We start from the raw sequence: 15,208 nt of genomic DNA on the forward strand, positions 1-15,208 counted from the left end.
TGATCCCTTCCATTGCCATGGGCTTTTGCATTTTTAAGGAATGTTCCCATCCATTGTGCCATTTGATCTTCACCATGTGTGCTCGTCACAAGCTTCCTTACGGGATCCCCATTTGTGCTAGTTCTATGTGGGTTCATTTTTGAGCTCTGACCCAATTCTCCTCAGGCCTATCGCTCTTCCTATCCTGAGTTCTTGCATCCTGGCAAGCTAGTCTTATGGGTGCTCAGACTATTTTTGATGTGGAGTGAAGGGACCTTGTGTCCCAACAACGTGGAAGGCGCTGAAGTTATTATACACACAGTAAACACCTGTTATGCAATTATCTGCACTTAGCTTAGTCCATCTATTCTAGGTGCTCCTGAATTCTGTTATTCATTTAAGGAATACTGAAGGTACCATGTGAGAGGATGCTAAGGATATAGACACCTAATGCATGGTCTTACCCTCAGTGGGAAGAGACTTATATCCAGCCACTGCAAAGGTGGTCACGAAAGGTATGGGTTCAGTGGCCTCCAAGCAAAACATCCGCCCTTGGGAGGGAGGCAGACCTAGCTCTGCTGTTTACCAGCAACGTAACATTGGCCAAGCAACCTATCCTTCTTGCAGTTTCTCTGTAAAGGGTCACACAGGAGCTATCATTTACCCTCTGCCTGCAGGGTTTCAGCTGCTTCATGGTCATTACTACCAGTTAATTCTCACAGCACACTGAGGCCAGCATTAATTCCATTGAACAGATGAGAAAACCGAAGCTCCAACAAACAAGTAGCTTGCCCAGTTCACCCAGTAAGTGGTAGAGTACAGAATCAAGTCCACCAATGTTTGGCTTCTAAACTCAAGTTCTTTTCATTCCTCGATTCTGCCTCATAGGCCTGTTGTGAAGATTAAACGAGATTTTTCACGCAAGATATCCAGAACAAAGCTTACATGGCAGCAGGGTCCTGGTGAGAAGTAGCTACTGTGATCTCACGTGGATTTGTCCTCCCTTCATTCATCGCTGCTCCATGGCACCATGCACCTTTCACATAAAAGATAGGGGCCTATTTTCCCCCTTGTAATAATTAATCCCTGTGCCAATGTGTTTATAGAAAGCAGCTCATGCTGTGTCATTCATTTCTAAGGATCCAATCATGTTTAGCAAGCAGGCTCCCAGATGCAAGGCCAGATTCTTTCAGCTGAAGAATGGGGAAGAAATTGTCCAGGAATTCTGACAAAGAAAGTAATTTCTCCAGTCTGACATACATCAGTTACTGGTGCCCAAACTGGGCTTTTTTGTCTAAATTACCTCAGTGATGTGTCTGCATCAACTCAGGTGCATTTGGTTATTGTTCTTATTGGCTCTTTCACCAAGTGGGTGTTCGTCAGCCATCACTCCTCATCCCGCACAGGTGGGGCAGCAGGAAGGCAAGGGCTCAAGCCTGAACTGAGTTGGGCAGCTTTCATTCCCCTGTAAGTGCACACAGTTGTCTGGGGAAAAGAGGAAAGTTCTAGAGCACCTCCTCACCCACAAAACTTCCATGATTGTGCCAGCGGTGAGGTCTCTTTCTTTTCTTTTCCTGAAGTCTTTCTCCTCGCTGTAGTCCTTCTGGCTCTTCTGTTGTGACCACCCCAGGTGCCCATGTGGTTCTGGTGAGCCATCAGCTAATCCCTCCTGGGCATTATCTAGCCTGGGCATTTTAGTAACTATGATACTGCTTATATTTCTGCAACACTTGGCTTTCACATCCATTATCTCATCTAATCCTCACACCAGCGCTTTGAGACAGACATCAGCATTGCCACTTTAGATGGGAAAAAAAACTGAGAAAGAGAGAGAACGTGTTTATCCAGGTCACCAGGGCAGTGAGGGCAGAGCTAGTACCAAAACAAGGGAGGAAACTCAGGACTAGGCTTCCTGGCACCTGGGCAAGTTCTCCTTCCATGACCACATTCTATAGTGTTCAAAAAACATCCAAGACCCATAAAGGAGTGAATATTTAGTGGAGAAATTTCTGGCCCCCATAAGAAGTAATGGGGGAGTTGCTTTTGAATGTGTGAGCCATTTGAGAAGCTTGTCAAAGTATACATCTCAGGCAACTGCCTTCTCATGGAGTGGAGCCGGATGGCAGTACAGGTCTAGTGCCACCACCTCCCCAAACAAGATGCCATCTCTCTATAGGGCTTTGGAATCTCAGCAGTAATTGGAGATGCAGATAGAAAACCACAGGTGCTGGATACACCCCCTGACAACAGCAATCCTGTCTGATATCTTCCAGGGCAGAGATGCCATGCTGAGATAGAAGCAGTGGCAGCTGGAACCTGGATAGTTAGAGCCAGCCAAACCCCTTTTGACAAAGATCGTAAAGGTCTTTGCAAACACTAATTAATTCTCCTCACCCAGTGAAGAGAGAGAAACTTGCTTTCCAAGCACATCAAGAGAAGGCTTAGGTGACAAGGTGATGGCCTCACTCCTCACCCCACAGGAAGTTTGCTTCCCTTCACCTCCAACAGCCACACACCAAGGGGAGACCGAATCATCCAGCAGAGCCTCCTGGGCTTGAGTGGTGACATCTGACTGCTGCTCTGGTCCAAATCTTCCACACTCAGAAGAGCTTTCACTCCCAGCTCACCCAGCTCACCTCTTTAAGGTGAGACCCTGGAGATAAATGTAGGATTGGGCTTCTTCTCCCCCTAGCCCTTCCCTTTTCATTGTTTCTTTCTGTGATTATTGGTGGAGAATTTATACCATCCCCTCACCTGAGTGCTAGAAATGGCCAGGGCTTGGTGATGTAACAGAATTCGTGTGGTTTTACTTTTAAATGAATTTCTCATGGTCGTTTTTGTGTCTCTAAGATAATGATCTTCTTTTTATGCCCCTCACATCAGTCTCCTCCAAAACTGAAAACTATGGAATTGCAACAAATTCACTTTGTAAACTGTAAAGTGTCACATGAATGTCAGTTTTGATTAATATCTTCCTGCTCCTTAGCAGAACTCCTTCTCAATTGTTTGTGCTGTATATCCATGAAATTGTGTAATGGTTTAAGACACCATAAAACGAACGCTAAAGTAAAAGAAAGAAGGAAACATGAAATTACAACACTAAAGGTAAAGTATTTTTGAACATTGCTCTCTGTGCAGTGCTAAACGACTAGCTGCCTGGAGGAGTTCTTGAATTGAAGCTTTAGTGACTTGTCGTTACAGAAGAAGTTCACTACTTCTACAAGTGTTTGTGGAATGTGCCAAAGGGCAGGGCCAAGTCAGGTCCCAAGGTAGAGTGGTTAGACCCAGAGCAGGCCTCTCAGCCTCAGTGGACAAAGATTTACATGTGGTCAAGGTTACATCAGGGAGAGGACAGGCACTGTTTCTCTGACATAGCCTGATACAGCTTGTCTTCCCTTTCCCTATTTTCCAGATTAGCCAATCGGCCTCCCATGATTTTCTTCCACCTCTCTCCGGTGAGTTCAAATGTGCTGAAATCTCAAGTCTCAGCCTCTAATTTTTAGGCCCTGATGATTTTCAATAATAAGCTGAAAGACTCTTTCAGATATCAATATCTTAGTGAAAAAAAAAAAAAAAAAAAGCCAAAACCAAACAGTTCCTAAAATGGCAAATCAATTCTCCTCTCAATCTCCCAAAGGGTGTAATGGGCAGTTCACTTTTTTTTTTTTTTTTTTTTGAGATGGAATCTCACTCTGTGGTCCAGGCTGGAGTGCAGTGGTATGATCTTGGCTCACTGCAGGTTTTGCTTTCCAGGTTCAAGCGATTCTCCTGACTCAATCTCCTGAGTAGCTGGGATTACAGGCGCTCGCCACCGCGCCCAGCTGATTTTTGTATTTTTAGTAGAGATGGGTTTTCGCCATGTTGGCCAGGCTGGTCTTGAACTCCTGACCTCAGGTGATCCACTCACCTCGGCCTCTCAAAGTGTTGAGATTACAGGCATGAGCCACCACACCTGACCTACATCTTTGCTTTTAAACATCCAGTTGCAATGCAGACATGAAACCTCACACCCTCCAGCTTGACTCCCTCAGGCCCAGGTGCCCCAGACACCCACACGAAAGAGGATCTTCTCCATTTCTGCACAGCTTGAAGTCAGGGATCAGGGCTGCTTGACCCCCTCCCCTTACCCTGGGCTCCCCTTTCTGCCCTGTTCCAAAACTTCCTGTCCTTGGACGTCAAAAGACAGTCACCTGGCCCCTCAGCCCCATGCATGACTCTGACCTTCACACCCTCCTTGGTCACAGTTCCAGTCTCCATCTGGGGTGAGCTGCCCTGATGAATGCTCTTGTCTGGTGAGTGGCTCACCCAGCCATGCATCACCCCATGTCTCCCTGCCTGGCAGTGGTACCAGCTCAGACCTGCCTGCTTTTCTCATAGTTCTCTTTGCTTAGCGCTGTTCTGCTTCCTGGGGGCAGCACTGCTTTCCTCCATGAGTGCTCATTCTTGGTCTGCTCTCCCTGGAAAATAGAGGGATGGCTTCCACCCACAACCACTGAATTCCATCTTTGCTTCTGATTGGCCTGGCTGGTTACTCCCAGAAGCTTCCCCAAAAGAACAGTGTATCAAAGGGGATTTACAAAACAGTGTCGCAGTTGATCATACAAATTGGGTCTTCCTTGTCATATTCAACTAAAACAGAGTCAAGAGGCCAGCGGGGAAACACTCAGGGCACATAGCATTGCTCAAAGGATACAGTTCTCTGCACTCCTGGCTGCTGAAACTGCCTGCTGTAACCTCAAACCGGTTTTCTCTAACAACCACTGAAATAATCTGCTGAAATCTAACACCATCACTTACCAATCAGTGTTTGCCAGTGCCGCCAAAACTTTACTAGTGCCAATGAACTTTCTATCAAAACAATTTGTAACATTTTTTTTAATGAAACCTTCAAACTTCTCTGCCCTTTGCGCATATGGAAGACCACCTGGTCTGTGTGTATGCCCTGAATTGCAATTCTTGCTTCCCAAATAAAACATTTTTAACTTACAGATCTGAGTCATTCGTTTATTTAACTTCCACAACAGTAATGTCTTTCTGTAGCATTAGTGACATACCAGTGAAAGATTAGTGTCTGCATATTTTTACAGCATCCTTTCAGTTATATATATAATATTATAAAGTATATTTAGTGTACAGTATATAATATATAGTATATGTATATAATATAGAGTATAATGTATAATATATTATATATTACATTATATTATAATGTTATACTACATATTATATTATATATAATATACATATTATATTCTATATTATAATGTTATATTATATTTAACATTATAATATATAATATAGTATAACATTATAATATATTATATATAACATTATAATATATTATATTATAACATTATAATATTATAAATAATATTATCATATAACATTATAATATATAATATAGTATAATATTATATGTTATATGTATAATTGAAGGGATATATGTGCATATAAAGAGAGAGAGGCAGGATCTTGCTCTGTCATCCAAGCTGAAATGCAGTGGCATAGAGTGTGGTTCACAGCAGCCTTGGCCTCCTATGCTAGGGTGATTCTCCCACCTCAGCCTCCCAAAGTAGCTAGGAGTACAGGTGCATGCTACCACACCTGGCTAATTTTTGTATTTTTGGTAGAGATGGGGTTTCGCTATGTCACCCAGTTTGGCTGCTCTTCAACTCCTGGGCTCAAGTGGTCCTCCCACCTTGACTTCCCAAAGGGCTGGTATTACAGGCGTGAGCTATCACACCTGGTGGCAGCAATATTTGTTAGCATTTATTGATGCTTACTCTGCATCAGACAAATATTTTACCTGGATGATATGTAAGTCTCACAATAACCCTTTTGAGGGAGATTTGATTATTATCTTCTCTTTATATATGAGAAAACGGAGGCATAAAGAGGTTTGGTAAATTACCCAGAATCACAGACCCTATAAGCGAGTACTCTAGCTTTGGCTGGGGAGTTCAGCGCACACCATCTCATTCTGCTTCATTTCCAGCACTCCTTCTCTCCTTGAAGTAAATTTGTTGGGCCCTCTCTTCATGGCACCCTCTACATGGGCAATTCATCGAAGTCATTGAAGCTTTACCACACAGAACCAGTGGAGAGTACAAGGAGGTAGCCCTGTCCTAGCAAACTTAATGGTAGGCTGGGGAAGGGAAGACAGCTTGGGAGCCTGTCAGTTTCTTCTGCAACAGTGACTGTCTTTTCTGTTCTCTCTTCTGGGGGCCAGTGATCATTAGATTCTCTGAAAAGGGAAATAGAGGAGCTTGAACTGGGATCCTGTCTCATCTCTGATATCTAGCACCTGTGGAACATTAGAAAATCACATCTTCTCTCTGGATCTCCATTGTCTCATCTGCAAAACAGGTGTGATAATTTGTGAACGAATGAATACAATACGTCATTGTAAGGGTAAATGAGATGAACAGTGGAAAAGCACCTAGTAGACTGTAATGTACTGCATGAATGCCACGAGAAACATTCTTTGTCATTGGGCGATTAATACGGAGGATACTGTTTAAAATGTGATCTCGTGGGTACCTCTGCCCTTGGTGTTTCTTTATATACCTTGGCCCAGTTAAGTAGCTGCAAGTAGGCCAGGGTGTGCTCGTTATCACAGCAAACAGAAGTAGCAGAACAGGGTACAGGAAAAGAAAAAGGAAGATCTTTTTGGCTTTTTTAGTTTTCAAAAGTCTAGGCCCTTTTATTGGGAAACTTCTGGGTTAAGGAAAATGCTCTGTATCTTGTTGAAACTGAATGCTTAAGATCTGTGTATTTTCTTATGTATAAATGACACTTAAAAATGCAAATCAAAACAAAATAAGCCCAGGTTCTTAGAGGAACAGAAAGGACTCAGGTCATGCACAACGTATTTGGCAGAAAATGTGGGAGGAGACAATATGGCTAAGAGCAACTCTTTCTTGCCTCCTCCCAGGCGAGGGGTTGGAGAGAGAATCAAGAGGTAAGTGTGGTGTCCAGGTGGACAGGTTCTGGAGACAACAGGACAAGCAGCCCATTCCCCAGGCTGTGAGCCTCAGGGAGGCCCCAAATCCTAAATAGGCTTGTAGGCTGCAACACTCAGAAGTCATGGCTTCTAGGAGAAGATATGGTATGATGTGACCAGGTGGACTGGACGTTTGTCCACCTCCCATTACACAGCAGATGCTGAATTATGTTTATGAGTCCAAGAGAGGACACAGATCAGGACTGGTGGACAAATTGTGTGGATGCTTGGTCACCGGCCAGATGGGACAGTGGAAGTTTCTGTTAATAACACAAGTTGAAACTAGTGTGTAAAGATGAGAGGTCTCCTTTCCCAAAGCCTCAGAACCATGTAATTCTTGCCATCATTACCCTGTCCCTGGAACTTACTGGAATCTCAGAGGAAAGAGGGGAAGGGAACTCCAATGTGACCGAGATTAGTTGTTAATGGCCCAGGAGAGTTGGAGGTCGTAACACACAAAAATAATGTCATTTATTTTGCATAGTCGTGGTTTAAATTTTTTTTTTTTTTTTATTTGAAACAGAGTCTTGCTCTGTCACCCAACCTGGAGTGCAGTGGCACGGTCACAGCTAACTGTGGCCTTGACCTCCTGGGCTCAACCAATCCTCTCACAACCTCCCAAGTAACTGAGACTGCAGGTACCCACCATCATGCCCAGCTTTTTTTTAATTATTAATTTTAGTAGACACATGGTCTCACTATGTTGCCCAGGCTGGTCTTCAACTTCTAAGCTCAAGCAATCTTCCCACCCCAGTTTCCCAAAGTGCTAGGATTATAAGCATGGGCTACCGCACCTGGACAGCATAGTTATGTCTGATTTCTGAGAGTTGCACCACTTCACTAAATTTTATTTTACTATATTTTCAAATCATGTAATCTACAGAGAGTGTCTCTGCAATGTCCCAAAAGTGCACTCAGAACACTGCACAGCTTAATTCAATTAAACTAGAAATCTGAATGCTACAGAAAGTGTTCTGAGTTAAGAAAGAGGTGTTTACATTAAGTATGCTTGCCATCTAGAAGTCTTGGTAGTGACATTCCACATTTCTTTCTGGCACTTGCTTCAGCTCAACACAATGGTTTTATAATCTAGGACCATGGGGACTGTATAATATTCTCCAAGATTTTCTTAATTAATAGAGGATCTTGGAACATTTGTTTAACCTACAGCAACGTCCTTTCTTTTTCTATTCCAAGCCTCTCCCAGAACTGTTGCTGAACTTGGCTTCCCAATGGAGGGCTAATGACAGGAGATGCCTGCGGGCTGTCCACTGCAACTCTGTATCCAGAGTGAAATTGAGACTTGCTAGAAAGATTTTAAAGGCATTTTGTTTAAACATAAGAGGGCATTATTAACAACTTTATGCCAGTACATTTTGGTAAAATGTATACATTTCTAGAAAAACAAGAGTTACCAAAACAGACACAAGAATAAATAGAAAATCTAAATAATTTATGCATCATTTAAAAACCTTCCTGTAAAGAATACCTCAGACCCAGATGACTTCTCAGGTGAATACTCCCAAACATTTAGAAAAGAAATGGCATCAATTTTACATAAGTCTTCCAGAAAACAGAAAAAAAAAAAAAAAACACTCTCCTCAAGATTTTTATGATGCCAGAAAAACCTGATTTCAAAATTTGATAAAAACCTTATAAGAAAGCAAACTTAGAGGCCCATTTCATTCAAGGAGATAAATGCAAAAATCCTAAACAAAATATTAGCAAACCAAAAAAAAAAAAAAGTACTATATGAAAAAAAAGAATGCATCATAACCAAATTGAGTTTATTCCAGGAATGCAAAGCTGGTTTATCATTGAATAATTCTTCACCACACTAATGAAATAAAAAAAGAAAATTGTAAATTATCTCAATAAACGTAGAAACCGCATGCGATAAAATGCAACACATATTCCTAAACAATTCTTAGCATGTTGGTAATAGAAGAAAACTTCCTTAATAAAAAAAAATCAGTTTTTAAAAATTCACAGCAAGCATATAAAGGTGAACTTTTGTAACTTTTCCCTGTAATAACAGAATAGGACAAAGACACTTGCTTGAAAAGTGCCTTACTTCTCAATATTTTACTTAAGGTCATAGCCAGTGCAAGAAGGTAAGAAAAAGAAATAAAAGGTATAGGGATTGTAAAGGAAGAAATAAAGCTAAAGTTACGTGCATATTACATGATTTTGTGCTTAAAAATTCCAGAGAATCTAAAGATATACTATTAGGTTTAGTAAATAAATTTAACAAGCTTGTTTGAAACATAGTCAATTTATAAAAATCACAATTATAAGTTATATTCAAAGGATAACACTTAAAAATCTCATAAATTTAACAAAATAGATTTTGTTAGAAATAAATCTTACAAACATGTTTAAGAGTTCTATGCTGAAACTACAAAACGTTATTAAAAATATAAAAGAAGAGCTAAATAAATGAAGAGATGTTTATGGAATAAAGGTTCATTTATCTCAAGATGTCAGTTCTCAAATTGATCTATTCCAATGCAATGCAAATCCAATAAAAAATTCCAAGTATTTTGTAAAAATGAAGAAGCTGATTCTAAAAGTTTTGTGATAATGCAAAGGGGCTAGAATAACCAATAAATTTTGAAGAAGGACAAAATTGAAAGAATTTCTTAACTGGATACCAAGATTTTGGAAAATATTCAGAGTGGTATCGACACAGGAGAGACAAACAGATCATCAGAACAAAGCAGAAAGTCCAGAAGAACCAAATATACATGCACACTTGATTTGTGACAAAGCAGAGCAGAGCAGTGGGGACAGGACAGCTTTTCAATAAATGGTAATGGGTAAAAAACAGTGAAAGTTGGTGTATACAACCAACACATTTAAGAATCAGTTCTGTAGGTGGAAGAAACCAGACACAAAAGGCCACATTTTGTATGACCCTAATTGTATGAACACTCAAAAATAGGCAAAACCAAGATGTGGTGTTAGAAGTCAGGCTAATGGTTACGTTTGGGGAGGAGCAACAGGTAGTCATTGGGAGGGCCAGGAGCACAGCTCCTGGGGTTACATGAGGAGTGGTTACATGAGTGTATTCACTTTGTAACAATTCACCAAACTATTACATGCACTTAAGGTATGCACACATGTTATATTTTAATTTAAAGTTAAAATTTTTTTGCCCTTTCCACTTTATAGCTTCATAATGTTTTATTTCTCTAGGCTTCTTTGTTATTGTTTTTGTTTTGTTTCATTTTGGAAAGGCGATTATGTTACAGCAGGTAGGTAGTCAGGCAGACATAAGCAGGGCCTGCCCCCTCACCCAACCAGGAATGTCAGGCAACCATCAGTGGATAGGCAGTTGTTAAGCTGTCTCTCTAAAATAATAATTGGTTGCAGCCAGCACCAGGGAAAGGCAGTCTCCCAATAGACAGAAACACCTGAAAGTGATGATCACCAGCTTCCAAATAAGATCTCAGGAGTTGGACAAGTGGGCTCAAGTATGCGCACTAAGAGGCAAAGTGGTGGAGTTTAACTGGTATGTGACCTTCTTCTAGGAACACTTGACTGATAGGGGAGGAGAACCTCATGTGAGCATGTGTACAATTCCAGGAAACATACTGCGCATGAAGCCCCCCTCCCAAGTGCTAACAGGCCACTGCACATGTGGACAGCCTGACACAAGGGAGGAATCGAGGAGAAGGGATGCAATTCCCTGGAAGTTTGCCAACTTATAACACCCCCGCCCCCCGCCCCCAAGTCAAAGGTCAGACCATGCACTTGATTCTCAGGTTGCCCACTTGGCCCTCTTCCAAGTGTACTTTACTTCCTTTTACTGCTGTTTGAAAACTTTTTAATAAGCTTTCACTCCTTCTTTGAAACTTGCCTTGGTCTCTCACTCTGCATTATGCCCCTCAGTCAAATTCTTTTTTCTGAGGAGCAAGAATTGAGATTGCTGAACACCCATAAAGATTTACTGCTGCTAAAAATTGTAATAGTCTCTATCTTTTAGGAGGTGAGAAATAAATATGATACGTTTCATAAATAAGCACTTCGTTCAGTGACTGACCCATACCAGAGGCTTGATAAATATTCAATGTTCCTAGGTGTTAAGGTCACTTAGATAGTTAGTGGTGGAACTGGGATTAAAACCTATCCAAACAAGGTACTTAAAAACAAAATCACATGTCCTATATCACATGGCTGCTTATTAACAGGACTTGAGTGAAATGCTGTATTTAAATAGCATTTGCTGTGAGTTATCATAGTCTCCATTCTCAGTTTTATATTTTGCAAGAGATCAAGTGTATTTATTCCTCCCAGTTCTCAATTCCTATGAATATACTTTGGAATCTAAAGTATTTTAGTGTATCTACCCCCACTAAAAATGAAAATAAGCCCTAAATATTCCAATCACCTCATTAGAAAACTGTTCAGAATTGTTGGCTCCATCCGGCCCCCAAAAGGGAGAACATTCAGCTTGAATTAGATTGAAACCAATATCTCATTAATCAGCATAAAGGAAAAAAAAATTAAAAGACATATTAACTCCCAAGAGGAATGTTTGGAAAAGCACTCAAAGATGAAACAACTGAAAAAAGAGCTGTGTGTTCATTAATTAGCACATCAACAGACTTCTGTCCAGTGGATTTGATCACGGTAAACGCACTTTTAGATGTGAATCAGCGGTTCCCGAATCTTAATGAAACCAGTCAGTAAGACTGCTGGATCCTGGGCAATAGTAAAGACAGGGCTCAGACCAGGTAAGAGTTTGAATTCATCTGAATTGGACCCTTCTAGATCTGAAACATGTTTTTGGAGGGCCCTGTTTAAAAGCAATTTGATTAAAGATGTGTTATAAGATTCATGGGCCATATAGCTTTTAATGATTTATCAACAAAGATTTAGAATCATTGGTAGAAAAGAGGATTATGTCTTAATCCTGTGTTTAGGGCACATGACGAGTGTTTGTAGTGTACAGGCACCATCTCTTCTGGCTCAGGTTCAGGAACCATCACGTCATGTTCTTTATTGTAAAACGTGTCTTGGCTGGCTTGTTTCATATTTCTCATCATAAGGAAAAAGTAGCAATACTGTTATTGCTGGCAATGCCATGGCTCTTTAGGACCTGTTATTATTGAAACTATAGATCAACTTGCCTCTGGAGTTCTCTGATGTCATTTGTTTCATGCTGGGTGCATCATTACTCATGACACTGCATCCTCCATCCTGGCCCTGGTAAATATTGACTTCCTGTGGGTCCCTAAAGGTTGTCACTGTGCTTTGTTTGTGATGACCACAAATGCAAGTCTCATCCTACGTGTGCAGGAAAATGTTTTCTGGTCATCTTGAACTTATCGTCTTAGATTTTATAGTGTAATACATTCTGCAGCCATGTCTTCTCTTGATTGCCTTAGGCCATGATTGCTGCATTCCTAGAATGAGATCTCTTTCAATGCTGATCTCATCCCTGCCTTTCATAAACCATCTGCAGTGGGAAGACTAGGCTAGGGAAAAAGAATGATCCTATTCACCAAAGAGGTCCATGCCTCATCTGGCATGGTTGAAGATTGACCTATGAAAACAAAACGTCACCACATGATTGTAGGCAAGAGAAAGAGGATATCAATCAGATGGGCTGCTGACATTGTGGAGCAAAGACCTCGAAAGCCCTTGGGGGAGGTGTTGTTCTCCCTAGAGGACTGCCTGACATGTGGCATAGACCTGCAGAGAAGATAGAGTGGCCATCCTGGCTGCCAGCCACAGCAGATGCACAGGTAAAGGACTCGACTGCCACCTCCTGCCATCTTTGATGCTGTACAATGGAGGTTGACAGCTTCCATGCAGTTGGAACATGAAAGGGCATGAGCCAACCCATGGGCACACAGACGTGGTTCAAGAACAAGAGTTTGTCATTGATTCTTAGTAACCCAGAACACTGAACTTGTCCTTTGTCCAAAGTGAGTGAGAATCAACCCAAATCAGCAGATCAGCATGGCAGAATTCTGATGAGGCACCTCTTCCTGTGGGGTTTTCTTTATCACTGCACTCAAATAACCACATGCTGTTGTAACAGTTTTGGTGTGTGTTTTCCCAAGTAATTGGTGATCTCCTTAAGGTCAGAGATTGTTTCTATTTATCTTTGTATTTGTAGTCCCTGTGGAGTAAGGGATACATATTTGGTGTGCAATAAAATGCCTGCTGACCAATAAGTGACTTAAGGAATGTGTGATGGGCCTGAGACTTTTTAGTAATAATTGTAAGAGTATTTACACAGACTCATTCTCATTTATAACATCTAATTTAAAATGTTTCTTCCACAGTAAACATGATGTACCTTTCAGTTCTCGTCATCCCTATTTGAATTGTCCTGGGTTTCGCAGCTTGCTACTTAGGGCTGCAGTCGCTTCCATGGTTTCATTCTAGATATAATGTATATAACACCATGAGGACAGCGATCGACATAATCTTAGTGTGCAACACATTTATCATGATTGTTGGGAGACTCAACTTCTAATTTGTGGTTATCGTGAGCTATTTTTCAGGGCAAACACTCCTAAAAAAACAACTAAAAATGTTAAGTGAGTTGTTTTTTGACATCCTTTTAAACCAAGCATATAATGAGGCAAGCAGCATGTGTGAAAACTGTCTGAAAAACAGACAACAGACACAAACCTGGGAATACTTTCAGATCTTGAAATTATTGGACATGGACTATAAGGTAACTATGCTTACTGTGGTGGGTTGAATCATGACCCCTGAAAGACGTCCATATTCTAATCTCTGGAACCTGTGAATATGTTACTTTACATGGGAAAAGCGACTTTGTGGAAATGATGAAATTAATGATTTTGAGATTGGGTGGCTTATTCTGGAATATCTGATTGGGTCCAATGTAATAACAGGGGTTCTTATAAAAGGGAGGCAAGTGGATCAGTGTCAGAGAGAAAGAAATACAAGGATGTAAGCAAAGGTCAGAGAAGAGATACAATGTAACACTGCTGACTTTGAAAATGGAGGAAGGGGTCACAAGACTAGGCATGTAGATGGCCTCAGGAATCTGCAAAAGCAAAGGGAGTGGAATACCCCCTAGACCCTCCAGAGAAAAGCAAGCCTTCAAATACCTTGATTTTAGCCCAGTGAAACTGATTTCAAAATCCTGACTTCAAGGACTGTAGGATAATAAATTCATGTTGTTTTAAGCCACTGAGTTTGTGGTAACTAGTTAGAGCAGTAATAAGAAACTAATAAGTTTACTATGTTTTAAAAAGTAAAGATAAGCTTAAGGATATCTCTGAAAAGATAAAACTATAGTTAGATTTCAAAAATTCTATATAGTACTTCCAGAAGTTAAAAAACACAATAGCCGAAATGTAAAACTCACCGGATGGGTTTAATAGCCAATTCAACACAATTGAAGAGAGAATTGATGGCCTGAAAGTTAAATCAGAAGAAATTCAGGATGCAGAATAGGAAGACAAAAAGATAATACAGTAAATAAGTTAGAGAGGCTGAAGTGTGAAAGTCCAACTTAAATTTAGTCAGAGTCCAGAGGGAAAATAGTGGATAGAAAATAATCATATCTCAAGAGTTATTGGTGTCTTTCTTACTTCCCAGCTGTGTTAGTGGCTGCTCTTGGTTGGGGAGCCATCTTGTACCTAAGGCAGGAAGATGGTGACCACAAGGAAGACAACAAAGTCTCTGGAGGTGATCAACTCTGGTTATGAAAAATGGAAACTACGTGCTGGGGTACAAGCAGACTCTGAAGATGATCAGACATGGCAAAGCGAAATTCATCATCCTCGTTAACAACTGGCCAGCTTTGAGGAAATCCAAAATAGAGTACTATGCAATGTTGGCCGAAACTAATGTCCATCACATACAGTGAAAATAGTATTGAATTGGGCACAGCATAAGAAAAATACTACAGATTATGCACAGTGATTGTCATTGTTCTAGATGATTCTGATTTCATTAGAAGCATGCCAAAATAGGCTGGTGAGAAATAAACCATGCAAAAATTTTTAAAATAAAACTTGCCAGAGCTTGTTTTAAAAACATTTTTAAAAACAGTCATTATCTGAAATTTTCTGCTACTAATGAACAATATCAAGGAGCAGATTTAAGAAACTCCATCAATCCTAGATATTTTTGGATGGCTTTATAGAGGCAGTATAGAAAAGTGGTCTAGATCAAAGTGTTTTAGTTTGTAAGACACTACTGAATTCTAGTTTTGCCACTTAGCTACAT

The 15,208-nt window shown here is 40.6% G+C and overlaps 1 pseudogene; it reads left to right on the plus strand.

Annotated features, from left to right (window-relative positions):
- The first annotated feature begins 14,629 nt into the window (after nucleotides 1–14,629).
- Nucleotides 14,630–14,967, plus strand: LOC112630621 (annotated as a pseudogene).
- Nucleotides 14,968–15,208: the final 241 nt, after the last annotated feature.

Source organism: Theropithecus gelada, chromosome 8, assembly GCF_003255815.1.
Source record: "Theropithecus gelada isolate Dixy chromosome 8, Tgel_1.0, whole genome shotgun sequence".
In the NCBI taxonomy this organism is placed as follows: domain Eukaryota; kingdom Metazoa; phylum Chordata; class Mammalia; order Primates; family Cercopithecidae; genus Theropithecus; species Theropithecus gelada.